The sequence below is a fragment of the Anas acuta genome, chromosome 2, assembly GCF_963932015.1.
Source record: "Anas acuta chromosome 2, bAnaAcu1.1, whole genome shotgun sequence".
NCBI lineage: Eukaryota > Metazoa > Chordata > Aves > Anseriformes > Anatidae > Anas > Anas acuta.
Window position 1 is genome coordinate 153,157,979 of NC_088980.1, and position 27,945 is coordinate 153,185,923.

Genomic DNA, 27,945 nt, shown 5'->3' on the forward strand with positions numbered 1-27,945 from the left:
CTTAAGGGTCCTAAATCTGGTATCTGGGATAAAATTGTCACATCACCCTGCTACAGCTAGTCCAGACCCTCCTGCTCAACCTAAACTGCTCTAATAATCAATACAAAACTTTTCCACAGTTTTAATTTATTGTGATGCCACTTCTTGTTGGTCAACAGCCATAGTTTCCCCCCCAGCCTGTCTGTGGGAACGTAGTCCTGCTTGTTAACTCTGCTGACTGATGTGCTAAGGCCTTATAGAAATTACGGGGATTAAACTGACCAAATACAGAGATTTACAGTGTCATTGTCTCTATCCGAGCAAACCACTGCTGTCCCTTTATAAGCCATAGAGAGGAACAGACGTTTCTAGGGAGTAATACATTTCAAGCAGGCCAGATGAATCATGCTGTAAAACCTCCTGTTTTTCTTCCCCAACACCAAAGGGAGTAAGGGCTGTCCAGCTGAGCAGGAGGACTTGGTAGCAGGCATCTAAAGCTAGGTGAGGTGACCCACCATGACATCTTGGGCTGAAAGGACCTGTCTCAGACATATTCACTTGTATCAGGAATAGTGCAGCCAGCAGGGCCACAGAGGTGATCATCTCCCTGTACTCTGCTCTGGTGAGGCCACACCTCAAGTACTGTGTTCAGCTTTGGGCCCCTCACTACAGGAAGGACATTGAGGCCATGGAATATGCCCAGAGAAGGGCTACAAAGCTGGTGAAGGGCCTGGAGCACAATCCCTGTGAGGAGCAGTTGAGGGAACTGGGGGTCTTTAGTCTGGAGAAGAGGAGATTCAGGGAAGACCTTATTACTCTCTGAAACTGCCTGAAAGGAAGCTGTGGGGAGCTGGGAGTCAGCTTCTTCTCACAGGTAACCAGTGATAGGACTAGAGGGAATGGCCTCAAGTTGCACTAGGGGAGGTTCAGGTTGGAAATGAGGAGACATTTCTGCTCAGCAAGAGCAGTCAGGCACTGGGACGGGTTGCCCAGGGAGGTGGTGGAGTCACTGTCCCTGGGGGTGTCCAAGGAAAGGTTGGACGTGGTGCTTAGGGACATGGTTTAGTGGTGATATTGGTGGTAGGGTGATGGTTGGACCAGATGATCTTGGAGGTCTTTTCCAACCTTAATGATTCTGTTTTATGATATTCTGGGCCACTCTGCACGAGGCAGGCAGACCCAAGAAAGGTTAACAGCCACACAAACCTCACAGGGATTGGTGGCACAATCCCTGCCCAGGAACTATACCTACCAATGCTACGTGCAATGGTAATTATTTAAGGGAATTCAGACAGAGATACAATGATTTTTCACATCATTGACAAGGAGAAGGATAAAAGAATTCCTCCAGCTAGGGGGGAAAGTCTCCCCTGTATATGCAAGCTCCCTCTGTGGCTTCCTCAGCTGGCTGGGATCCACCTTGTGGGTTATTACCTTCAAAGATACTCTCTGGGAGAGAGACTGAAAGCATAAACACTGAAGTGGAAATGAAAAGAAATTGAAGAGGAAACATTTTTAAGTTGTTGATCATACCAGGGAAATTTGGCATAAGCTTACTTCATGCTTTATCTGTTTGCTTTGTCATGTGCTATTACTAGTCTTAACTCAGAAACAGTTTAAGTAAGGGAGTCAGTATACAGCTCTATTGGATGGTGTCCTGGAAAGCAGCACTTCTCTGACTACCCTGTATTGCTGCAACTAAAATTAACAACTTAATTTTATAGCCCGCTCGTAACTGCTACAGCCTTCTTGGGGTCATGGCCTGTAGTCGAGGAACAGCTGCTAAGGGAAGAGAAAAGGACACTAGGGGAACAAAACATGACAATAGAGATATCCACTGTAAAAAGAAATACAAGAAGGGAATAAAAAAGACAGAAGAGTGAAATAAAAGAAGAAAGTACTTAGAAATGAACAAATAACTTGAGTGAAAAACAAAGCAAAACAAAACAAAGCAACAACAACAACAAAAAGAAAATGCACTCAGTAATAAACCCAAGGGATGACAAAGAATAAAATAAGGCATGACAAAGAATAAAATAAGCCCACATGGTAAACTGCTTTAATTTCAGGAATGAATCATAAAAGTACTTATGCGTATAATTAAGAAAAGCCTCCACAAAACAGAAAAACAACTCTTAGAAATACACTACAGGTGGTACCATAATTATACAGCAAAGCGGGACAGGGGGAAATTGGTTTGAAACAACTCAAGCACGAGGTGGCTTATGAAATTTCAGAACTCAAACAAAGGTTGCCAACCCATTTGTTAGGAAAGAGTAGTTCACTAGTTCCCTAGCCTCCCAGAGAAGTTGCACAATTTTATTACCTACGCTAAAGCCTTGTGCTTTATGAAAGGAATGATTTTTTTCTTCCTGCTTCAGGAACGTGGAGTCACTGGCCATTGCAGAACTATTCATCAAGTCCCGTGTTCAGCCTGAGAGCATCCTGGGCTGTGACACTGCAGAGCTTATAGATAAGGTAGGTTTGAGCCTTACCAGCACCCACATGGGACCAGCTGATATTCAGGTGCTACAGCAGGACTGTGCTCCAGTGCCTTTTAGAGGGGACTCAACTAGTTTAAGACAATGGATACAAACTGAAACTCAAGATGTTCCATCTGAACAACAACAAACACTTGTAGGTGGCCCTGCTTGAGCAGGAGTTTGGACCAGATGACTTCCAGAGGTCCCTTCCTCAACCATTTTCCTCAGCCTCAACCATTCTGTGAGTCCATGATTTTCTACTCAAGAATTACTATCATTGTGCCTTTCACCATCTGTCTAGATCTAGTCAATGGGGCTTGTTGAAGATCTTCTGGTATATTTTGCAAAGAACAGCACTGAGCACCTTTCTCTTATTAAGTATTACGGTGTACTGAAAACCACACATTCCTTTGCATTCCTGCCTTATCATTTAATTAGGGTATTTCATTTGCTGCGGAGCAAAAGCTGTGTCCTACCACTGAAATGGATAAAGGGTTGCAGGGATGTCCATTACAAGAAGCGCTCTGAAATGGGTATAAGCTGTTGTTTCATTTCTAACTGCAGTAATAACCAAGACGATCCATACACATTATTTGTAACCTTTACCTACTGATAAAATTGGAATTACTGTTGTGCTGTTGTACAAGTGGTAATTAGTTTGATACTAAGTGTGGAGCCAACAGAAATTCCCCTGGTTCCCCCATCTCTAAACTTTCCAGCTCAAAAAAAGTAATTGCAATTGATATACAGAATACCTCTTCTTATGAAAATCAATATAAACTTTGTTGCTTTTGAAAGAATTACCTGGATGCTGCCAACAGGCACATAATTCAACATGGTTAAGCAAACAGCACTGCAAAAATTGCACTTGGGTAATAAGCAGTCAAAACAACTATCAAGCATTGGCTAAGCTCTGATCAAAGAGCATGACTCCAAAAAATATTTTAAACTGTCAATAGTTTAAACTTCCCCTCAAATGTGATGTGAAATATGGTGGGCTTGACATCTCTTATTAAAATTACTTAAGAATCAATATTCTGGACATAACAATAATCAAATTGAGTTGCTTAAACCAAACTCAGGGGGATCCTTCTATTTTGCAAAGAATCAAAGATTAATTTCTAAGGAACTGAATCAATGCAAAGTAAATAGATTCTGATAAGCTGGGCAAGGATAGCTTGCATCTACTGCATAGTAGATAAGCTCTGCGATAGCAGTACTCCCTGAGCAAAGGAAATCTAAATGACTGCATAATCAGGACTGACAGCACTTGCAATACATGACCCATAATTCAATTTCATTCATTCCTAATGAATTGCCAAGGCTAACATAGCCTGGAGGAGCATTTGTGACATGTAACCACATCAGCTCCAGGTTTTGCACTTTTTGGCCAGCTCTGCAGCCACATCCACCCTGGTGTGGGATTTGTGGCTCTTCAGGGGGTGCTCAGGATGGGCTGTGGTGCTATTTCTGTAGCACAAGCCTTTCCAAGCAGGTGCCAGCGCTCACAGGCACCTGCCCTCTATTGCTAACTTCCCTACCAAGCAATGGAAAGTTACTAAAGAATATTCATATTGCTTTACATCAAGCAGCCTTTAAAATTCAAACTATGTCACAAGTCTGAGACTCTTCTTCATCACTGTATGCAAAATACCAGGTATTGACCATGAAAAACTCAATATCATAAATAATCTGAATGGCAACACCGCTACAGCCCAACTCTCAATCTCCCAAGACCAAACTCTGTTGTTTTTGTTTGTTTGTTTGTTTGTTTGTTTTTAAGTTGTTTCTAGCAGCACAAGGAAATGAAAACTAGCTCGCTACATGTATCACCTAGTGACATTAATTTTCCACTAACCAGTAGGTTGTAATACATCTGTTGTGTATCAATAATGTTTATTATAGAGGTGGGTTGTTTCTTATTTTCCCCATGCCAGGTCAAATTTATGATCTATACCCCAAGTCTTTAGCAGACTATACACTCACCATCTACCCACCTACTGCCAATTCTGAAACACTTTTCCCAAGGCAATAATAATGCCTATGTACCTTTTTCTTGCTAGGCAAAGCATTTGCTATTTAATCTTCATAGACCTTTTAGTGATGGTGGAAAATAAATATTATCAGCCCCCTCCACCCCCATGTTCAGACTAGGAACAGAGGCGAAGAGAGAAAAGCAACTTTTTCCTCAACCAGAACTATCAGTCCCGTTTTGCAGACCATATGCAGTTGCTACAATATTTAAGCCTAGTCAGTGGAGTTGAACATCAGGAATACATTGGGGAGAAGAATTTGGTGCACGCTCTTCCCCCAAGCCACCAGCCAAGGTCTTCTGCTGGGGTTGTCAACCTGGGGATTTTAATTGCTGGTCACAACTCCCATGGCAGCCAGCACTAGCAAGTGCAAAGGAGATCATAAAAAGGAAGGGAAGAGTCCTGACATGGAAAAAGTTTTTTTAGGGTTATCAGTGTTGTGTTATTATCTCCAAAGACCATTTTTTTGTGCACATTTCTCAAGAGTACAAATACACTGTAAGAGTCATGGAAATGGGCTGGAACCTCAGTAAGGTAAATTTATGCACATGTCTCAGAGACAAAAAAAAAAAAAAAAAAAAAAAGGAGGACATGCCTGCCCCATTCTGCATCTTCCTTATGCTTCACATCTTCAGGACCATGCCAGGACAAATTTAGAGTCCCAGGGCCTCACACCCCTACATATAACAGCTTTGGCCAGAATTCTGCATCAGAGATGTGCTCCAGGACAGAAAAGTAGAAAGATGTTATAGGACAAGTCTTTCAATTCTCAACAATTGAATCCAGGTAAACCTGTATTTTGGAACCTGTATTCTGGAAATGTTCCGAGTTCGTAGAGAATACATTACTCATTAAGAAATCAGAATGCAGCATATTAATAAATAATTTTTTTTAGGATTTCAGTTACAACTGATTCAAGAGGTTCTTCTAATGTTATCCATCATTCACAGACAGAAGATCTGACTGTGCAGAGACTTGTTAAAGGCTTTGCAGCACATTGTGCCACTGCAGTATCAGTTGTCTGAGACCTCTGACTATAGTCCAATGGAGTTTTTAACCATAGTGTCAAGGCAAAAATTCTTAATTCCACTTTTACTTTACTGACCCCTAACGTAGTTTATAAATCAAGATCTAGGACTAACACATCCTCTCCTCTGAAAAACACCTCAGAACCTGACCACTATTTTTTAAACAAATTTTGAAACTGAAGACTAGAAGTTGGAATTTACCTCACAAATTTCATACTTGCTTGCCAAGAAGACAGAAAGTCTGAGTGTGGCTTGAGCAGACAACGTGAAGGCTTAAGAGGAAGAGGTATAAATCTCCCAAGAGCACAATTGGAGACTTTTGCAGAGGCTTCTTTTCCAGCAAAACACCAGCTCCTGCTTGGCACCACTAAATGAGCTGGGACACGGTCATCTGAGTTGAGTTTAGCTTACGACAATATCAGAAGACTGATGCCACTTCCAGTGGAGGGCATCACAAAACCTTCAGCAGCAACAGAACAAGCCACTAGGTAAACACCAAGAAAAATGAAATACAAGATGGAACGAATTGATAGATAGAGATTTCAAAGCATAACTAGGTAGTTTCTAATGTCTTCTTTTGGTTTTCTTTTCTTGTTCTACCTATGTTTCCTAAAAAAAATAAAAATAAATCAATCAATCAAAATAAGTTCCTAATTCCTCAGCTACAGTGATTAAGTAGATTATATTAGTAATTCCTATAGGTGCCGTTTCCCCCTTCCCTTGTTCCCAAAACATGAATTCTCATGTTCCTAAATGTCTTCATAACAATTGGTAGTGTCTACTACAGTTTTGGTAAGTAAGGACCCAACATTGATGTCTTAAGATGCATTTGGCCAAAGGAAGATGTGTAGGAATGGCTCCTCTCTAAAGAACTAAGGAAGAAAGATGTGGCACCACCACATCTTCCTCAAGAAGGAAAACAGAGCTGGAAAGGTTGGATGAGGATATTTTGGTGTTGTGGGAGACCATATAAAATTACAGTTTACCTCAGAAAGCTTGGGGAATTTGACATTACCTGAACAGCTGAAATAGCCTGGATTCACCTGTACCAGTCAGGTATGGTGGTACAGATGAGACATTGATCTAATGCAGTTTTTTTCTTAAAGGTTTTGCTCTTCATTATGAGAAAGGGGAACCATTTAAGAATGGTTTTTAAACGGGAGGAATTGCAATCACCTAGCAGTGATTAATCAAAACAGGTTTTAGCAAAAACTGTTACAGTGTGACAATTGAAATATCCTTTGAAGCCAAGATAATTGCTGAGCAAATCTCAGAAACGTATTTTAGCAAGAAAGTTATCACATGTTGGAAACAAAAGCCTACTTTTATTCCTATTATTTAAAGTATCATACTCTCCACAATGAAAAGCTAGCTCTGGCATGTAGCAAAGATATTTGCCCTAAAACTGTAAGAAGTGCCAGCAGAAGTAAGAAAAGACTTATGTGTATGTATAGGCGTTACAGACATGTTCACCCACACATTGTCTAGGTCTTTGAGCTCAGAAAAAGCTTCCCACAAATGCAGAAACAAACTGATTTTTCCACCTAATTCCTCCTCCATTAGGTACCCACTGGGGACCTCGTTCTTCCGCCATCCTAATATGAGTCATACTCATGAATCATACTGATACATCCCTCCCAGTAAGCCTTCCATCACGCATACTGTTCCAACCCAAAGCCTCTTTTCATTCATGGTATAGATCTCACACAAATTGCAAAGTCAAATGCTTAAATTATAGAGAATACTATTTGTACTAATGAAGCAAGATTTGGTCAAACTGATCCCTGGAGAGAGCAGCACTGTCATTTACTGCTCCAGCAGACCTGTTTTCTTCCCTTCACTTTGAAAAGTGTTGAAGATTGCCCTTCTGCAAGTTATTTTGAATAATTCTACCCAAAAACAGATGACATTCATCTGTTGGCAGGCTGCCTATCACTAAGTTCCGAACGGGACTGCAATTTCTCCAAGCCTCAGCTTCCCCCTGCAAGTATCTCAAAACATCGCACTGCCTCTTGTCAGGATCCACAGCAATACAACACACATATTAAAGATAAACAGCAAAGCTGCATTATATAATTACAACTTTATTTCATAATAACGTTCCATAAACACTCCACTCATGTAAATTCTAACAGATGTTTTCATATACTTGATATGTCTTACTTGGGTGCTTACTTCAGAGTATATTTCCATCCACAGACAAAAAGCACATCCAAACTGCAGTTCCTATATATTAAGAATTGCAGCATCACACTAGGAAATAGCAGAAGGATTCAATTAAAAAGTTCAATAAAAACTGCTTAGAAATACTTAATCTTAAAAAAATCTTGGAGCTTTAGAAGTGGGCTAAAACTTGTGATTGACTGCATGACCTGGGAGAAACTGCTCCTCCTATTTTATTAAATACTATGTTTCCTTTAGTATTTATACAACCATCCTCCCAGTCAGATGTCTAAACTGGCATTTGTAAAAGAAAAGGAGGAGATGCAGGCATACATCTAGGGTAATCCTCGGTGGAAATTCAGCATACAGTTCCATGCATAGATTTTGCAGGTGCATCTTCCTGAGAATGATTCCATTAGTGTCCACACTGTGCAGATGGGCTGTGTTATTTTAAGATCTTAATCAAAATACATGCAAACAGGCACAGCACTGCGTGCATACTAATGCCTGTGAAGTGTCAGCTGTGAAGCAGTCAGTACACTTTTTAAGAACATTGGCTCTATAAAAATACAGAAGGGAAAGAACTGCTGAATAAGGCAGCTTGGAGGAAGACTGGGAGGCTATAGCAAGAAAGTGATGCAAACCACATTCATAACAAACATGAACTGAAAAAAAAAACAAAACATTATCCCGTTAACACACTGGGGTATTCCCACATACTAATAGAAACTGAAGTGCCACAGAGTTAGAATACAAGGAGGTGTTAGGTCGTCAAAATGCCAAGGAATGTATGATTGGAAGAACCAAGCGTAAACAGAAGAATTATAATGCAACCTTGACATCTATAAACCTCCTGTCAGCTCTGAACTTTCTGGGTGGTTCGTCTCAAGGAGGGCATTAGCCCTTCCCTGTCTCTGCTTTACCACCTGCAGTGAAGGCTCTCCGCATCCGCCAAGCACAAGTCGAAGACTGAGCAAGACTTGAGCTAGAGTCTAGGTGAGTCAGGTCTACAAACTTTGTTGACTAGAAAAAATGAACAAACCCCAAATAGCTTAACACAGTTCCAACTGAATTTTCTTTTTAAAACACAGATGCTGTTCCTGCATGTCTCCATACTCAAAAAAAAAAAAAAAAAAATCTGAATCAGATCCACCTCTCTGTGCACAGGAAAAATGAAAAGAAACGGACAAAACAAGGGTTGTGTTCAGTCACAGTGTCCCAGGTGCCAGGCTTGTAAAACCAAGGATGTTCTCTTACCTGCACAAGCACAGCACCACCGGTGACCTGTACCACAGCCCAAGTGCGCTCTGCAGAGCTGTCAGTCCCCAGGGATGTATTGTGGTGATGGGTGTGCAGGGCAGGAGTGCACAGACACACAGACACGCAGATAGACACACAGAGTCACAGAGATGTGCTGGTGATGGAGCAGGGGTGGGAAAAATGCTGCATCCTCTGCTGGAGAGGAGAGGAGAGGAGAGGAGAGGAGAGGAGAGGAGAGGAGAGGAGAGGAGAGGAGAGGAGAGGAGAGGAGAGGAGAGGAGAGGAGAGGAGAGGAGAGGAGAGGAGAGGAGAGGAGAGGAGAGGAGAGGAGAGGAGAGGAGAGGAGAGGAGAGGAGAGGAGAGGAGAGGAGAGGAGAGGAGAGGAGAGGAGAGGAGAGGAGAGGAGAGGAGAGGAGAGGAGAGGAGAGGAGAGGAGAGGAGAGACAACAACAAAAAGAAGACAACAAAAAAATGAAAAGAGGAAATAAAGATGAAAAAGGTTTAAAAAAAAAAGTGAGGAAAAGAAGAACGGAATGGGAGGAAAAGAGGAAAAAAAAAGAATAGAGGAAAATAGAAAAAAAAAAAGGAGAGAAAAAAGAGAGGGGGGAAGAGTAAAAGAGGGGAGAACAAGAAAAAGAAAAGGAAGAAGGTGAGAAAAAATGGGAGAAATGAAGGAGAGGAAGAGAGGATAGAAAGGGGGAAGGAAGGAAGGGAAGAAAGAAGGGGAGAAAGAAAATGGGGAGAAAGAGAGAGAAAGAGAGAAAGAGAGAAAGAGAGAGAAAGAGAAGGAAAAAGAGAAGGAAAGAGAGAAGGAAAGAAGGAAAGAAGGAAAGAAGGAAAGAAGGAAAGAAGGAAAGAAGGAAAGAAGGAAAGAAAGAGAGAAAGAGAGAAAGAGAGAAAGAGAGAGAGAGAGAGAGAGAGAGAGAGAAAGAAAGAAAAAGAAAGAAAGAAAGAAAGAAAGAAAGAAAGAAAGAAAGAAAGAAAGAAAGAAAGAAAGAAAGAAAGAAAGAAAGAAAGAAAGAAAGAAAGAAAGAAAGAAAGAAAGAAAGAAAGAAAGAAAGAGGGAAAAGAGGGAAAAGAGGGAAAAGAGGGAAAAGAGGGAAAAGAGGGAAAAGAGGGAAAAGAGGGAAAGAGGCAGAGCACGGAGGGAGCCGCAGGGCAGGAGGCGCCGAAGCAGCCGAGCGGGCTCCGGGTGCCGGCGGGGCCCTGGAGGGTGGGAGCGGCCCGGGCCGGGCGCTGAGACGGGCGAGGGGCCGGGGCGGGCCGGGCGAGGGGTTTATGGAGCGAGGGGAGGGGAAGGGGAAGGGAAGGGAAATGGTGGGCGGGGAGGGACCCGCCACCGGCCCGGAGCGGGGAGGGACGGCAAGGGGACGGGGCTGGGGGCTTGGGAGGGGGAGCGGAGGCTGAGGGAGGCTGAGGGATGTAGGGCAATGAGGGGGATGTCAGAGGGAAGGGGGATTGGGGTGCAGACAATGTATGGGGGGCAGACTGAGCCCCCCCGCCCTCCTGCTCAAGAGGAGGGGATGAGAAATGTCCCCTGAGGGGGACACCTCCAGGGAAGGGACCGAGATGCGTTCCCAAAGAGTCCGGGAAGGAAATGCTCTTTCTGGATCAGCAAACAGGTGGCCTCTGCTTTTACCCCCTCCTTGAGATCAGTGTCTAAATAAAAAGCCCTCAGCTGGGAAATTTCTGCTTCAGTTTCAGCCCTGTGTGCTGGAGCCACCAGTCCTCCGTCCCTCCCCGGGACACGTCTCTCCATCTCTCATCTGACAACACCACAGCAGCAAACTTCAGACCACAGTTTTTTGTTTTGTTTTGTTTGTTTGTTTTACTTTAAGGAGCAATTCTGTAGCAATCCGTGTTGTTTCATCACAGACAACTGCTCATCAGAGCGCGCTGTGAGGCTCACAGGATAGCCCAGTCAGTCCCAAAATGCTTGTCTCAAATGGAGGTCACAGGACATGCAGAGGATGCCACCAACATCCTGCCTTTCCAAGCATTAATTTAGCATGGCTGGAAATATGGTCAACTCAAGAGAGCACCTCTGTGAGCTTGTGATCTACAGCAGCGCATTCACCAAAGTTTTGGAGTTGTTCTGCTTCTGCTAAAATTTCCCAGTTTGGGATTAAAGTCTTGGGTGTCAACTGGGTTGAGTCAGCTCTTGGTGGCAGATCATAGCTTTATTGCATCTGCTCTGCCTGCTAAATGTTACAGGCACATGCAGAAACGTGGTGATTTCTGCCACCTTACAGCTCACCCTGAAGTTGAAGGAGCACTGCACGTTCCCCTCCACAATGTTTTCAGCTTTACAAAGAAAAATAATTGACCAAATTCAGTTCATCCCACCATGTCACATTTCAGTACTTATTGCGTAACATGTATTAATTTTGTACATATATATACTTATATATACATAAGAAACATATATGTATGTATCTATGTGTGTATAATTTCAATTCATTAAAACATGTATACATATTTCCAATGGTTTGGGAAAAAAAAAGTCCAAGTTGAACATAACGGTGACCCTGTATGATTAATTATTTCAGCACTACCGTAGTAGTTGCTGGCAGGTGGGAGACCGCTGAACTGAATTAGCTGCTGTTTTTTCATCTGGCCTCTCTCACATGCCTGCCAGTGTCTGGGAAGGGGTCACACTGGTGATTGTCACTTGCTGACAATTGTCACAAACTAACACACGGCAGGAAGGCCTCAGTGCCCCCTGCAACCAGGATCTCTGAGGTTTTGTCTCCGGTTGCTGTGGTAAGGAAGCAGAGCTTCACACGGCAGAATGTATCAAAGAATTCCTGAATCACAGAATGGTTGGGGTTGGAAGGGACCAATCCCGGTGCCTGGGGTTGTTCCCCAATTAACATGCAGGCCTCTGCACTTGTCCTTGCTGAACGTCTTGATGTTCTTGTCAGCCCACCTCTCCAGCTCATTAGGATCTCTCTCGATTTCTGTGGCCCTCTGGCGAGTCAGCCTGTCCCTCCAGTTTTGTATATGGTACATACATGGTACCCACTTGCTATGGGGCAGCGTGTGTCTCCAGGAGGTTTTTCCTGGTATAATACCTCCAGGAAAATAAAGCTCCCCTTTACACACTGCCTTTTCTCCAGGCTACTCACAAACAAAAATCTTTTGGCAGCTCTCTGGCGCTTTCTGTAAGCCCTTTTGCCAGTGACAGATGTTATTTTCACTCACCCCAGTATCCTCCCTGCTACTGTCAGTGAGACAAGGCACAGTAATGTTATCCTTTGCACATTGTTAAGACCAATTCATGGCCATCCTGTCTGACAGAGTGCATCTGCAAGAGAGGCATTTCATTTGTCAGTTCCTCACATCCTTATGCAGAAATCGTTCTGTATCTGTATCTTCTGTGTGGGTATAGAAAGATTTTGCTAATGAAGAAAGATCATCACCTTTACTGTTCCCTTTAGGTTTCCTGCAGGGATCATTACCTCAATACAATTGAGAGCTTGATTCAGCAAAGCACTTAAGTACATATTTGCTGAATTAGGAGGTGAAGTTAGTCTTCCTAGTATGGCTGTCTAAAACTTTCCAGGATTGCATTTTAGCCACAGTTTACTAGAAAATCTGTTCAGAGGCATGACAGAACCCATCTGCAGGTAAGTGCAGGAAGGTAACAGATTTCGTGAGGACCCACAACCTGCTTGATGCCTGCCAAGCTTCTAGAGTTGTTGTACAGTTTATTTACAGCTCTATCATTATTTGTTATTTCATTGTTTCACAAATATATATATATACACATATACACACACACACATATATATATACACATATATATAAATACAGCTTCTAATTCTGCATATGTATCAATATCCCTGGAAAGGAAACATCTGTCTCAGACTGTTCCCATTCCAGCATTCACATAATGAACATGGAAATGAACATGAAAAGAAGCAGAAGGATAGGGAGTCGCTCACCTCTAGGCCAAAGCAGCAAACCAAAACTTTTCCCATAATAGAGTGATAAAATATTTATGCTGACAGTCTTCAGACTTTTTTTTTTTCAGGTTACTTTATTTTTCATCCCAATGTTTGATTGATTATTACCTTTACTTAATGTGAAAATATCGAGTCTGTGGGATGGTGGTGGTGGCTTTCTCCAGAAAGCTTCCTGAGAATTTGGTGACACCAACAGCAAAGGGTGTTTTTCACCAACACATTAGCTTGATCAGCTGTAAGAGATAAAATCAAATGGTGCACCAAAAAATGAGGGTTGCATACAGTGAAGATAACCTAAGGTCTTCATTTTTGTCTTTAGCAGTGGCACAGTATGTGTGTTAAAGTGTTTTCTAGCAGTTAGCATTTGAGCTACTACTTATAAAAATAATCTGTCAACATACTTCAAGCAAACTCAGTTATTAAAGCTATTGCTTCTACTTCAAAACATCAGAGTGATTAATAGAAGGTAAATCATTCCTCTATAAAAATATCTTTGCACTGATGTGGGGAGAAACATAAAATGTTTTAAGAATATGTAGATAGTAATTCAAAATGCTGTCTGATTAGATTTTCTACTCGAAACAGCACTGTGCCAGCAGCTCAGAGGACTATGATGACTGTTACATGGATGTATAATTTGATTTACCCAAGTTTTGCAAGTCTTTCTGTTTGGATCGTGAGCTTTTGATTTCCCTTTTCACCCTGTGGTTAGGAGCATGGCTGTAGCAGGTCAAGAAGGTCTGTTTAGCCTCATCCCCTCAGGAATGGATGCCTCAGCAGGTGGCTAAGAAAACAGGGATCATTTCACGGCACTTCCCCAGAATAACTTCTCAGTCTGTGATTGTGGTGCGGGGATTTCACAAAGATGTGGTGTACAGCTCAAATAGCTCACAGTCCTTCCTTCAGTAAATGCGACCAGCCACATGTGGATCCATATGAATATTGCTTCCAAACATTTTGTGGCAATGTATTCCACAATAGTTCACTCCCGGGAGCTGCATGACAGTGCCTTAACTGCCTGAAACGACTGGTTTGTCTGATCCCAAATATAACCCTATTGCCACCACCATCAGCCAGTTTTTCCACAATAACATTGCTGCAATTATGCAGTGCTTTTCTTCTGATAGCTTAATGGACTCTCGGGGCTCTGACAGGTTTCTCTTACAAATTTTCTGAAAATTCAGGTGTCAGCAAGGCTCAGATCAGTAGCTGTGTGTTGGCAACTCATAAATCCCTAGGAAAGAAGAGATTTTGTTCACTGGGGAATACTCCTGGTCTTTTTATATTTTTAGATATATTGTCTCATATGCATTATGTGTTATAGTTCCAACTTGTTTGCATTTCAAGGCATGAAGCAGTTTCAAATGGTCTCAAAAAAAAATAATAAATCCAGCATAGGAGTAGTTTGTTTTTTGTTTTTTTTTTTTTTCTTTTTCTGCAGTGCAGAATTTTCTGCACCCAAAGCTATTAAAAGCAATGAAAGAAAGATACTAAATTCTGCAGTAGAGTATAGGTGCCATCTCATGTTGTCTTATGCACTGTGTGCTCTGTCATGTTATTGTGCTGTATGGCACAATTTAGCTTTTATATAATACTTGTATCACAAGACCATGTTATTTTGGTGCTATTTCTTATTATCTTGCTTTGTTGTTATCAATAAATTACAGGATTTATAATTCCCAAATCCTGATTCATAAATAATTTCTGTTTGATGAGCACTGCTGCACCGCTTCATCCAGTCCTGAAAGTTACAGAATCATGAATTATGGAATCCTCACAGTTTATTGAAAGGACTCACGGAGTTAATCTAACATCAAATAAAAATTCTATTAATTCTGCAGTATTTTTTGGAATAAATCCGTAAAGACTAAAGCGGAGCAGCAACAAAATGTGAAAAAATGGAAAGACACTAGCTAAGACTTTCAAAATGTATTGCCTGATCTTTAGAGACATCATTCTTTAGTTGACTACTTGAGTCATATATAATTAATTCCCATATTGATAAACCCAGCTACACCTAAATCCCATTTAATCCAAAGCAGTTGTAAGCACAATGATAAGCCACACAAATCATTTTTCCTGCTATACTCCAAGTATTTATTTCCTGTTTTACCTAACGATAGCCACATACTGCACCATCTCTCCTGTGACTCTTCATTCACAAATCACTTTTATAAAATGGTAACCTTTAATTTGATGAATTTAGATGTACTGTACCTAGACCATATCACAGATGCAATATTTAATAAGACAACATTTGTAGTTTCTATGTAATTTGGGACAGAAAATTCTAGAGAAAAGGAGAAAACTTTCTTAATGATGGCCCATCCTTTTGAAACTCATTTTTGTAAAATATCACTATTTGAAGCAGCTCATTTGGCTGATATGTAAGCAGAATTCATAGTGGAACAAACTTCTGCATGTATAATAAATGAGATTAATCACACGGCTCCCTCCACAATAATCTGCAAAAGCAATGTAAAAGACAAACATACAATTTCATTCCAGTTAGTTATATAAATATTGAAGATGACCAAATGCTATGTAATTTATATGATTTAATTATTGCAAATTAAGACTACTGGTAGATTTCGTAGCTTCTCTGGATTATATAGCTGACCATAGGTGACAGTACAGTTCTATAATTAAGTGCTGCATTTCGTCTCTCTGTATTGTCCGTGGTGGTGAGTTCTGGAACAAGCTAATCAATCATATCACACTTGAAATCAGGACCCTTTTAATGACACTGGTACATTGGAATAGGGCTTCTGAAAATGCCTGTGATGACCTGCTCAAGTCTTAGTCAACGAATTGAAAATGGAGCTTTCCTGATGGAGTAGTACTGAACAATTTTTCTTCCTTTTTGTTGAAAAACATTTCAAGGATTTTCCCGGAGTGCACCTTTCCTTGTAATATGGTAAATCAACATCGTCTCTTTCCTGGGACTTCGGTGGAGCCAGGCTGTTTCATAGCAGACTGGACATAGGACTGTCGATTTGGTTGCTGAAAGTAAAACTAAAATATAATATCTCCATCTCTGTTTAGAAGGTGAGACCTCTCTTTTCCTCTCTTCCAATTACATCTCTGAGTCCCTACAATCAGCAAGCAAGCTGGAATTCCAAAGTCCCAATTCATTAAAAAAAATATTGCTCACTGAATGTTGAACACATACACTAATAAATTAATTTGCTTTTTGTGCAGTTCATCTGTAAACATGAGCAAAGAATTCTTTTTAATCCTCTTGTTCTTGAGAATTAAATGCAGATTGAGAGAGAAGATTCTTCTATACACTGTCTTGCTAAGTTATCTTATTTTTGCACTTTTTTTTCCTAATCTTTAAAACTGTTCTTGCATTGAAATTAAATATTTATTCTTTGAATGAACAAGAAATCAGCTTCATGTACTTGTTATCACTCACGACCCTGTAACAATACCATGAGAAAATAAATTTAATCTAAGTTAGCATTGTGTCTCTTATTTGAGCTGAAACAGGCTCTACAAACAGTTGATCTGAAATGGTTTCTTCTCCATCTTGCACTGGTTGTTACATCCTGCAACAGCTCCACGTCAGTAAAGCTTGTTCGTGTGCTGAGCATCCTTGCTTAATTCTAGAACCATGCTGGAGAATTTATAACCCAACTTACAGCAGTGTGACAGCCATAAATCAGATACAAGAGACTGCACGTTATATACCACGGAAATACAGGACAGTGAGTGGTGTTGAGGGTATAAAACCTTTCACGACACACATTTGAGATGGGGCTATTATTCAAATACAAAGGAGCTGGGCATCCTAAGAAAGTGAGAATCGTGCACTTATTTATTTATTTATTCCTCCTTTTTTTCCCCCCAAGATATTAACCTGTCATTTGGTATGCTAGGTGTTTGGAAGTTTATGTTGTTTACAGTATCAGCCATAGATTCTTACTTATGCCAACCTCTTTTTGAAGCTATTTTAAAAGCCCAGAGATATTTATAAAACTTTTTTTCCACATATTTTCAATACAAAATAACATTCTCAATGCAGAAATAGCATTCTAATGTGAATTATTTCGTATTTTGTTACCTTTTGGGTCTATAAGTCACATTTTATATTCCTCTGGGAGGCAAAAATCTCATTTTATCTAAAGATAAACTCAAATTTCTTCTCCCATGACTTCCAGAAAGCAAAGTTCTGTAGATTTTCATATACAGAAGACAAAAATAATGACCCAGATGGAATCTGGCTTATTCATGGCCTCAAGCCAAGGCAAATGTTAGAAGGAAATTTTTAGGGAATAAGGTTGAGAGATGAAGATGATATTCTGAGATAAGGTAACTTATTTTAAATGGTAACCAACTAATGCTTTTTCAAGGTTTGAAATAATACAGTTAGTCAGGGAAGATAGGTTACAGGGTATAGAGCTGGTGAAGTGGTCAAAGGCAAATAATACATGAATTTGTTACAAGGATATCTATATTTTATGTGTAGTATACATACAAGACAGAGACCTTAAACTGTGGAGAAGAATAAGTGTCAGCAATAACAGACAACAAATGCAGCCAGCTTCTGTGCAGAATGAGCAAGGTGGTAAAAAAAAATTAAAAAAAAATCTATGAATATAAAATGCATTTTCCAATTGAAGAGCTGATTGTGTTTTTTTTTTTTTTTATTGTGTTAAAAATATTAACACTAGATAACATATCATTTGAGAAGAGGCATAAGAAAAAAAAATAGAAATTTTGAGAGAGGAGAGAACTAAAGACAAGGTTTGTCTTATCAGACAGGTGGGATGAGATGAGTGGGGAGTAAAGTAACTTTGAAGATCACAGATTATTCTTTTCATATAGTACAGCACACAACTGGATGATCCAGACTGTTGCTGGATGCAAAGGACTGCAAATTTGGTCTTCAGACATAATGTAAAATTTGAACAGATGGAAAATTTGGGAGGAGAAGGAATTGTGAGAGCTGTGTAGGAATACTAGAGAAGCTTGAATTTCATGAAACACACATCAGGCAGCCTAGGGCAGGATGGTATGGCGACTTGGCAGAGGGGCAAGCCAGAAGATGATTTTACCAGTTGCATTTTGAAAACGGTGGGATCATGCACGTGTTTTAGAAATGACAAGAACATAAGAAGAACTGTACTGAGTCAGACCAAAGTTTCATGTCGCCCCAGATCTTGACTCCACTACTAACCAGTGAAACATTCCTAGAGAAAAGCTGGACAAATATTCAATGAAGCTTTCCCAGAATAATCTCCCTAGCTCCAGTAATCTGTAGGTTAGATTGTTTCTAGATGAGAGGGTGATATTTAATTTACAGTGCACTTCTTGCTTATGAAATATACAATCCTTTTCTGAACCCATGCAAACATTTTTCTGCAGAGAGTTTCAAACCTAAACTGCACTGTTCAAAGAACCAACTTCTCATTTTATTTGATGATCCTTACTACTTTTATTAGACCAGAGTGCAATCATTCTCTGTTCAACATCTCCATTATCATTCAAGCATCTATCATATTCCTCTTAAATCTTCTTTTCTTGCAGGCTGAAGAATTGTAGCTGATTTACTTGTTTTTCATATTATAACCTTCTCAGACATTTGACTATCCCTGCCAGTCTTCTCTCACAGTTTATCCATATTAAGATGAGGAATTATTTGGGAAGCAACAAAGGCCAGGCTTGGTACTCAACATTTGGTCATACCAGGATTTATCAGGTGACTTAATCCTTATTATCTTCCTCTCTGTATTCTTCCTGTGTGTGTGTGTTTGTTTTGTTATGCTTTAACTGCTATTGAGCATTTCATAATCTACCTAATGTAATCCCAAGATCTTCTTTTAACAAGTGGTTCAAAATTCATCACTATGTATATACATTTAGGATTGGTTTCCCATGTATCCTTTTAAATCTAGCTATAAGGAATTTCATATGCTGTTTTATTTTCTCATCCGTCAGTGTCATGAAGTTTTCCTATCACTATGTGCATTTTCCTATCACTATGTGCATTTGACTTCTGTCTTCACAAATGAATGAAACATGAATGATTTAATATTATTAGAGGGGTTTGTCTCCTTGTTATTCAGCTCTTTTTCTAAGACAAGATCTCACATAATCCCTGTGAGACTCAACTGGTTACCTCTACCCACTGCAAAGCCATGCACAGTGCTACACACTGTAGGAAGCTGTAACAAAAGTGAGACTGTCACTTGCAGTGGAAGGAGAACCCAAAAGACAAAAAGCAGTCCACAACTTTTACTGACCAAGTGTAGTTGCTTTCTGGAACAATGACATCCATTTCAAATGGAATTTGCTTCTCGTATTTTGGATTTCATTATGCTCTACTGGGAAAGCTTTGCATCTTCCCAAAAACTGAATTTTTGGGCAGACCTGTGTGGGCAGCCAGGAGTTGGACTCGATGATCCTTGTGGGTGCCTTCCAACTCAGGATATTCTATGATTCTATGGTTCTATGAAAATCAATGACAATCTTTACCCTGAAATGCAATCTCAAAAAGCAGAGGTGCAATTCAGTTTGAGTGCACGACCTACACTTATCTGACAGCATAGACGTGCACATCATGTCTCATGTAAACTTTTGTTTTATGTTTTTTTTGTTTAATTGTGGACTTGGCAGTGCTAGGTTAGAAGTTGGACCAGATGATCTTAGAGGTCTTTTCCAACATAAATGATTCTATGACTGTATGAAATAGCTAGACTACAGGAAAATATGACAGCAGTAGTTTTCTGGATTAGCCATTCACATTTTGTCCCACAGACAGGTCTGTGAAAAGATTGATTCAATCACCTTAAGAAGCAAAGATGTAAAAATAATAAACCCAGAAAGAAAAGCTCAGCTGTAACATAAGGTAAAAAGCTTTCCAAAAAATATTTTCCACTGAAAATTACATTTTTCCTTCCAAAATTCCCCAATATATAAATATGAAACTTTTAACTTCCAGGGTTTTGCTAAAAGCTGATTTGGGAACTAAATTTTGTGAATCAATCTAATCTTGGTTTTAGACTACTCACAAAAAAAAATATTTTTGCTCAAGTTGTCTTAACTATTCTATACACAGAATAAATGTCTGACCCTCGGGTATGAATTTCATAGGAGAACACATCCCTAAATACTCATGAAAGTCATGAAGGAAAGCACTGTTCTTAGGCTCTAGCTTGTACAGGGCTGGACCCTTTTCTGGTACAACAAGCATGGTAGGTTTCAGACATAACAATTAGTCCTGATCACTGATCGTAGCTAAGAAATGGGAAGGCATATATTGCCTTGACCACCTCTTTGACCTCTAAAATGTCACAGTAGTTAAGGAATTACTCTTGTTGCATCAAATGGGATGTGTTGCATCAAATGGGATGTTAATCTCTGTCTGGTCTTGTCAGCTTGATATATTCCTTGCGGTGGCATGAGGGTTATGTGGGTCTGCTGAAAAGCCCCATCACAACAGACTATTCATGGGTTTTTTAGAGCTTTCTTGCTAGTGATGGAAAGAAATATTACAATGAAGCCAAAAACTGGCTCGGTGATTTTAATGAAGAGTTCAACACTGTTTCAGAAATGTCTCCCTGTAGGAACTAACTCATGGTTTCAAAGGGTGCCTAAGAAAACATTTTCCCTACTACTGCCAATGTGAAGTGCTCCTCTCTTGAACTGAAAGTTTTAGTCAGGTGTTGCAAATTGTGCTGGCTGTTTAATACTCCGCTCCTGTCATGATCTAGGCAAACCAAAGACCAAACCTAAGACCAAAGAGTCTTAAAGGTTTTGAACTTTCCCTAAGTTCTCTGTCCCTTCTATGCCCATCAGTTTTTGCCATTATATTTTTTTATCAGCCACCATTAATTCCCCTGTCTAAATGAATGACTAATATGCATGCAGCTCAGGGGACAAAAAGTTTCTGTTTAGCTCCACTAAAAGTTACGGTTTTAACTCACTTGTGAGGTTGCAAGTGATTTTATGTATCCGTGTTTTGAGGTAAGCAAGTCGGTTCCTATCATTTAGCAGTGTATTTGGGTGGCAAGATGGCATAGTCTGGTATCTACTGAATTGTGTGAATAGCTAACCTGGCATAGGTAGGGTGAGAAAAAGAATTTTAGGCTGGGAGAGATGTGAACATATACCTCTGTGAGTGAACTAATTCTGGATTAATTAATATATAGAAAATCATAGTTCATCTAGAATGGCATCTCTCTAATATATCCCACATCTGGGTCATCTGCCTTCAGTTGCCTTCACAGTTGACTCCCAGATTTGGAAGCCCCTTTGTAAGACAGAATAGCTACCTAACTGTTATTAAAGCTGGAAAGATTATCCTAAATTTCCTTTGCTACAGAGTAAGGTAATTACTCTGTCTGTCGAATGGACTGGGAAAAAAAAAATCCTTTATTTCTTTAAAACAAAGAAGTTTTCTGATTAGGCAGCTGAGCAATGCTGTTGGGTTCTCCCAAGACACTCTCTTCTAGCTTTTACAATCCAGATTCTTTCATATCCTCAAAAGCTTTTGCTACGCTTGTGACTTGTTGCTCATACCTATCTGATTTGTCCATGTATTGAACTGTGATGTCAGTAACTGCAATATTCTTCTATTCATAAATGAACATGAGTACAGAGAAATAATTTAATCTCAGCTTTTTTCCATCATCATGGTGTTAACTACACATTTTCTTCTGCCTTCCATCATCCAAGGCTTTAATGAAGATAACTCAGTAATTATGGATTCAGTACAGACTCTGGTAGGAGCCTAATCAGCATCTCCACTCAATCTGACTGAGTGCATTTGGGTTATTTTCCAATGTCATTCACACGTCATCTTTTGTTCATTGTCTGTATCTGAAAATGTCATGTTGGACCTTACCAAAAGGCAGCAGAAGTCATGAAGTACCATTATGTCACTTCCCCTATAACTACTAATCCATTACTTCTTCAGGAAAGTTAATAAATTGATTTAATGTGATGTGACAGATTGCTGGACCCAAGAATTTAGAAGTCTGAGAACATGAACAAGCCCTGTGAGTGAGGATTATACCCTGCTTTTAAAAGAGTACATAAACGATCAAACTTAAAGCATTAGTCTGTCTTTCTGTCACGGGATTAGAACACTTTCTCATGGCCACAGCATCCCACAATGATCTCCTGTGAGGTTAATGGTACCTTCTTTAAATATAAATGACGACAACTGTCAGACAGAAAATACTGCCCTGGATGACCCATGGGTCTGTTTGTTCCCGTGGCACAGATGGGATGTGAAAGAGGGCCTTTGAAATGCAGTACTTTTATGGATTGGTTCACATTCCAAATATAAACTCCAGTACTGTTGCTTGGAATACAGGCGAATGTGTTTAATCCCTTCACCTCTTCACCTGGGGAGGGCATTACACTAACAAAAAAAGAAAGACACATGTTGAACTGACAACAGCCATATGGCAAAACAGGTGCTTTCATTTACAAACCTAAAGATGCTTAACCAGTACTCTTAAATACTAGCTTTTTGCAACTCTCAGTGCTGCTTTCCATCTCAGGCCCCACATTACAAGAATGAAATGGCTGAACTGGACAGCATTCAGAGAGCTGGATGAGAGAGCTCAGAAGTCATGACAACATGACCTAAGAAAACAGATTGAAAGGAGTGGACTGTTTAGCCTAGCAAAGAGGAAATTGAGGGTGGACTTGACAGAAATCCTGAAATATGTTGAAGGTTGCTGGAAGGAGAAAGGTAATAGATTTTTCTGCATAGCCATCTGGGTTAGGTCAACAAGCAATAGACTTCGGTTGTATTTAGGGAGATAAATTGTCACAGAAAAGATGAATGTTCACAAAGCTACGGAAATAAAGGAATAGATGTGGAATCTCTACTGTTGGACAATTTGGGGTGTTTTCTTTGTTTATATGTTTGTCTGAGAATTTTTTAAAAAGCACGAGTAGGATGGATTTGTACAAAGCAGGGACATGGATGAGGTGACAGGCCCTGAAGTCACCTTAGTCCTCTTTCCCATGACTCATTGTGCTACAATATTCACCCCACAGATGTGGCTGCCTGGCAATAACTTTATCCTCTACTGCTTATAATGGTAAATCTCCCTTTTTCAGTCAACTTTGCTGTTGCACAGATGGCAGTGATGGTACCAGTGCATCAGTACTGGATAAACATCCATGTATGTTGCTTATGATGCTTAGATTAGGGACCCTTTTTCCCCACAATTACTTCAATAGTTAGGAAGAACTGGGGTTTACTTATTTTTGTGTGTGATGAGACTGAAAACTGAAAAATGTCAGACCAAGATTCTGTTTGAAACAACCTGAGTCCAACAGCTTCCAGTTTCTGAAGGTCTGCTTGCTTTGCTGCTGGGCACATTCACTTTAATTCACAGATCTAAAGGCAAAAGAACCACAAGATTATCTCGCCTGGCTTCTTTTGTTTCATCTTTCACACTCCCACTGTGACAAATCATATCTATTTGCTTAAATACATTCCGTTTTCCCTTTGGTTCTAGAAAAGGGGAATGGCACTTATTTTAGCATGACCCAAAAAGTATACATCCAGAATAAAAGTGATAAATACTTTAGTAGCACCATTTTTTAAGAATGAGAGTTAAACCAGGAATGGAATTTAGTGTTTTTTCTTAAGAGCACTCTTTTTGTGTCAGCAGTTTGCTTTGCTTTGTCATATTTGTCTTCCTTGAACTGCACAGAGCTGTTTTTATTTTTAGTCTCATTAACGAGTCCAAAGTGGAAAGAGAACTGCTGTATTAATCAATAGCCGAAGGAAATAAATCTCTGCTCTTCCTGTACAAGTGCTGCTGCATGATGTACTTTCCTTGGGCGAGCTTTATTCATGACAGAAGCCAGCCATCTGCTGGAGTGCTGCTGCAATAACCCTTTCTAGGACAGCAGGACACAGCCACTTGCTGATGCTTGAAAAATTCAGTGCTTCCAGTGATGGAAATTCAAACTTCCATTTTGAGGAAAGGGAGGCTCTGACTGGATATTAGGAAAAATTTCTTTACCGTGAGTGTGGTCAAACACTAAAACAGGCTTCCTAGAGAGGTGGTTAATGCCCCGTGCCTGTCAGCAGTCAACAGGCATTTGGATAAAGCCTTTAATAACCTATTTTAACTTTTGTTTAACCCTGACATGGCCAGGCAGTTGGACTTGATGATCTTTGTAGGTCCCGTCTGACTAATCTCTTCTATTCTATTTGAGTCCTTTTGATTCAATTTGATTTAACTATGTTAAATGATGACAGAGGTGAAAATGTCTGTGATGAGAGGGGATAGAGTACAAAAAGTTAAGCACAGATTCACCATCTATCTGCATGATACTCATACATTGTACTAAACTACAGGGGTACAAGACATGGGTATTACCAGCAGTTCTTCCTGTAACACCTCTAGGACCTTTAATAAATCATGTCCCTGGTATTTTTGGGGGGGACCTACGAGTTGGACTCAATGATCCCTGTGGGTCCCTTCCAACTTGGGTATTCTTTGATTCTATTTTTTTCAAATTAGATTGACTGGAAACTTAGGAGCATGGGCACCCTACCCTCTCTTCATATCCAGAACCAAGGTAGGTGAGTCAGACTAATCCAACACCTTTTTGCTGATATACAAAAGCAAATATCAGGTATTTTGACTAAAGGCTAAGCAAAGTTAACACATAGACTCAAAGACACAAAGGATCAGAGCAACAACGAGAGGTGGAGGAACACTAATAACCTAATCAGTGAAAATCCAATCAGACATAATCAGCACTGAATCAGCTGCTGTTCACACCATCATAGGAGTAGTGCACTGTCTTGGTGTGGGACCCACCAGGAGGGGCCAACCAAAGACATTCCCACCCCAGAAATCCATGCAACCTAAAGGGGTTATTGCCTAAAGAGTAGAGGACTTCTCATGGGAATGGTGTTGGGGGACTGTGTGAAATTTAAGATGGAAGGTTTTAAGAGGGTTACTGTAATGTATTATGGAACATATAAAGTAAGAACTCAAGGTAGGGAAAGGGAGGTCTTGAGGTGAACTGGGGAGGAACATGAGCAAGGAAATGAAGGAAAAAGGACGTAGCTGTGTGTTATCATGCTGCTTGTCAGTACATTTGTCTGACTGGACAGACAGTGCTTAATCACTACAGTCTACCCTATCTCCTCATTTATTCCTATTTCTGGGTACCTTCTCTGTTCTGAGTGTGAAGTGCCAATGCTAGTGAGCTGCCAGCTGAGATGGCTGGCCACTGGCATAAAAGATCTTGATGCCAGCAACTGGAAGAGGCTGGGGTCCAGGGGCTGGCAAACTGGGTGTCCCAGACCAGATGCTGGAGAGGCTCACATCCAATAGCAGGTTTCAATTCCGATCAGCCAGCAGGAAGAAGAGGATTAAACTATCCTTCTCAGTGTTTCTCTAAGTGCTGTTTTTGTTCATGTGGATGTCAGAAAAAAAGAAATGTCTGCATTGAGGTGCGTGTGTGTTTATCTGCTGGGAACCAGTGCTCAGCCTTGCTCCAGACTGGACCTGGGGACACAGAACTGCAGCAGCCTCGCAGCTTTTGGGCTGGAGAAGAGGAAACCCTCCAGGTCCAGAAGACCAGCAGGGTTGGCTACCTCTGACAAAATGGAAGTGGAATTCCAAGTCTGATCCTTTGGTAAATAAGGTCAGGGGAAAATTACCACAGGTAGCTAAGGAACTTCACAGCATGCACTGCTTTCAAAGGCAACTGAAAGAGGAAAATGAATCAGGTGGAATAAACTGAGCATCATGTTCAGCCAGGAAACTAGGACTGGATTTTTATTCTTTTACAGTTTTTCAGATTGCCCCTTTTTAACCAGTTAGCCTCTTCCCTGTGACAGCTTTCCACTTCTAGTGAAAGAATACCCTCACCTTCCTTTCAAACAAGAATTTCAGTTTTAAATAAATTCAGCACAAGAGACACAATATGGTCAATTCTTTACCATGCCTAGGAATATCAAAGGATCACTGCTTACCTACAAACATTTATTTTCCATAACTTCTTGCAGGGACTGTAAATTAAATTAATAAAGGGGATTCTAAATTAATAAAGGGGCTTCTCTTTTGAGGCAAAGTCCATATCAGCAACCTAAGGAGATCCAGGACACAATACCATGCATGGTGACTGGTTTCTGCCCTGTCAGGTGGCCTCCCAGGCATTCCCTGGGCCTCTAGGAATCCATATGGGCCAAGAATCATTTCCAGAAGGTAGCTGACATGCAGCCAACATCTTCTGGCACATAAGAGAGTATGTGCCAAATGTATGGATGTGCATAGCCACACGTCACCAGGCCTCCATGCTGAAGAACAGTCATGGACATTTAATTTACCTCTATAGACAGCGCTGTAGGGTCTATGAATTAGACTTTTATTGTATACCAGAATCTACAGCTGTCTGCCATAGTCTGATAGTCCCTGTATAACTTCCTTGCCTGACTCAGATTCACAGTCAGAAGACAAAAATGACTAAAACCTCAGGCAGGGTCAGGCCTCAGGTAATCTACTCAAGTATCATGCAGCCCACTCATGACTAGAAGCAAGAATGCCCTTCTTCAGCTTTGTGGATCTGATGGATTTGATGGATGCATATTGAGTTATACATCATGACGGAAAGTTGTATGAGGAGTTGCTGAATTCACTTTAATTGTTCAGCTTAGAGAAGAGAAGAGTGAGGGGAGGCCTCATGATAGCATGAAGCTCCATCAGGACAGGAGCGGAGAGGCAGGCTCTGAGCTCTGGTGTCTGGGAACAGCAACAGGACCCGAGGGAACAGCATGGAGCTGGGACATGGGAGGGCCAGGCTGGGGATTAGGGAAAGGTTCTGCACCCAGAGGTGATCAGGCACTGGGACAGGCTCCCCAAGGCAGTGATCACAGTACTGAGCCTGCCAGAGTTCAAGAATTGTTTGGACAACACTCTCAGACACATGGGATGCTTTTTGGGTGGTCCTGTGTAGACTCAGGAGTTGGATTCAATGAACCTTGTGGGTCCCTTCCAACTCTGGATATTCTATGACTCTATGATTCTATAATACCTGATGGAAACTGCAGCTCTGGTCCCAGATTTGTCTTCACTACTTTCCACCACAGCCAGGTTAAGAAATGATCAGGTTATCTCACCCCTTTGTAAGTGGAATGCTCTCTTCTTTGTTTTACAATTTCAGTTGATATTTAGTAATGATGCAGGAAGTCACATCTCAGAAACAAAAGCTGAATATTCTGTTTCAAGGTGAAGCTGATTAGCATCTTTACTTGGGTAGAGAGGTGTATCCCATTAGCTAATGGGGCTGAAATAATAATGGCTTGTTTAATAGTCCCTGGCAGGGACCTGGTGCAGCACTGCTTAGAAATGACAGCTTGATGATAGGACAAACCAGTTGATTTACCAAATGAATTACCACTGGAATTGCACCCAGACCTCAAACTGTGATTTTTAATTTAACACCAAAGTTTATTTCCCACCCACACAACCCTGGCTTGCTTACATTTTCATTACCTTCTACTGACAGATCTTTAAAATCAGAAAAAAAAAAAAAAATGAACAGAGAAAACCTAGAGATGGAAAATTATTAACTGAAGGCATGAAAAATGATGCTCACTTTCAAGAGGAAAAATAATAATAATTAAAAAAAAAAATCTTCCATAATCTGTCCTTATAACAGCTGTCTTGGGTTGTTAGAAGTGAGAGATTATGAAAGTTGATTTTACATCCTAACTGCCTGTAATGGTTTGGGTGACTCAAACCAGGGCTCACCTCTCAGTTTCCTATCTTAGGAAAGGGGTAGCGTTTCCCTCAGGGCACATACTGTTAGCTCTTCAGGGGAAAATAGATTTCCGAAAGGGCAGAGTGGGCACAGGCCGAGGAGGAGGCCCAGGGCAAGGGAGAAGCAGCAGAGGGCCCAGGCCCCAGGAGGAGGAGGGCAGGAGGGGCTCCAGGCCCACAGGCAGCAGGGATTGCCCAGCAGCCCTGCAGATGCATCCCATCCCATCCCCTGCACCGCTGGGGTAGAGGGATTAGGATGAAGGGTGACATTG

The 27,945-nt window shown here is 40.7% G+C and overlaps 1 protein-coding gene across 2 annotated transcripts in view; it reads right to left on the minus strand.

Annotated features, from left to right (window-relative positions):
• The window catches only part of COL22A1 (collagen type XXII alpha 1 chain), a 222,545-nt gene extending 213,372 nt beyond the window's left edge, over window positions 1-9,173 (minus strand). For both annotated transcript variants that reach the window (XM_068672709.1, XM_068672708.1), the window contains exon 1: window positions 8,944-9,173. The gene's annotated coding sequence lies outside the window, so the exon portion shown is untranslated. The remainder of the gene's footprint in view (window positions 1-8,943) is intronic.
• Window positions 9,174-27,945: the final 18,772 nt, after the last annotated feature.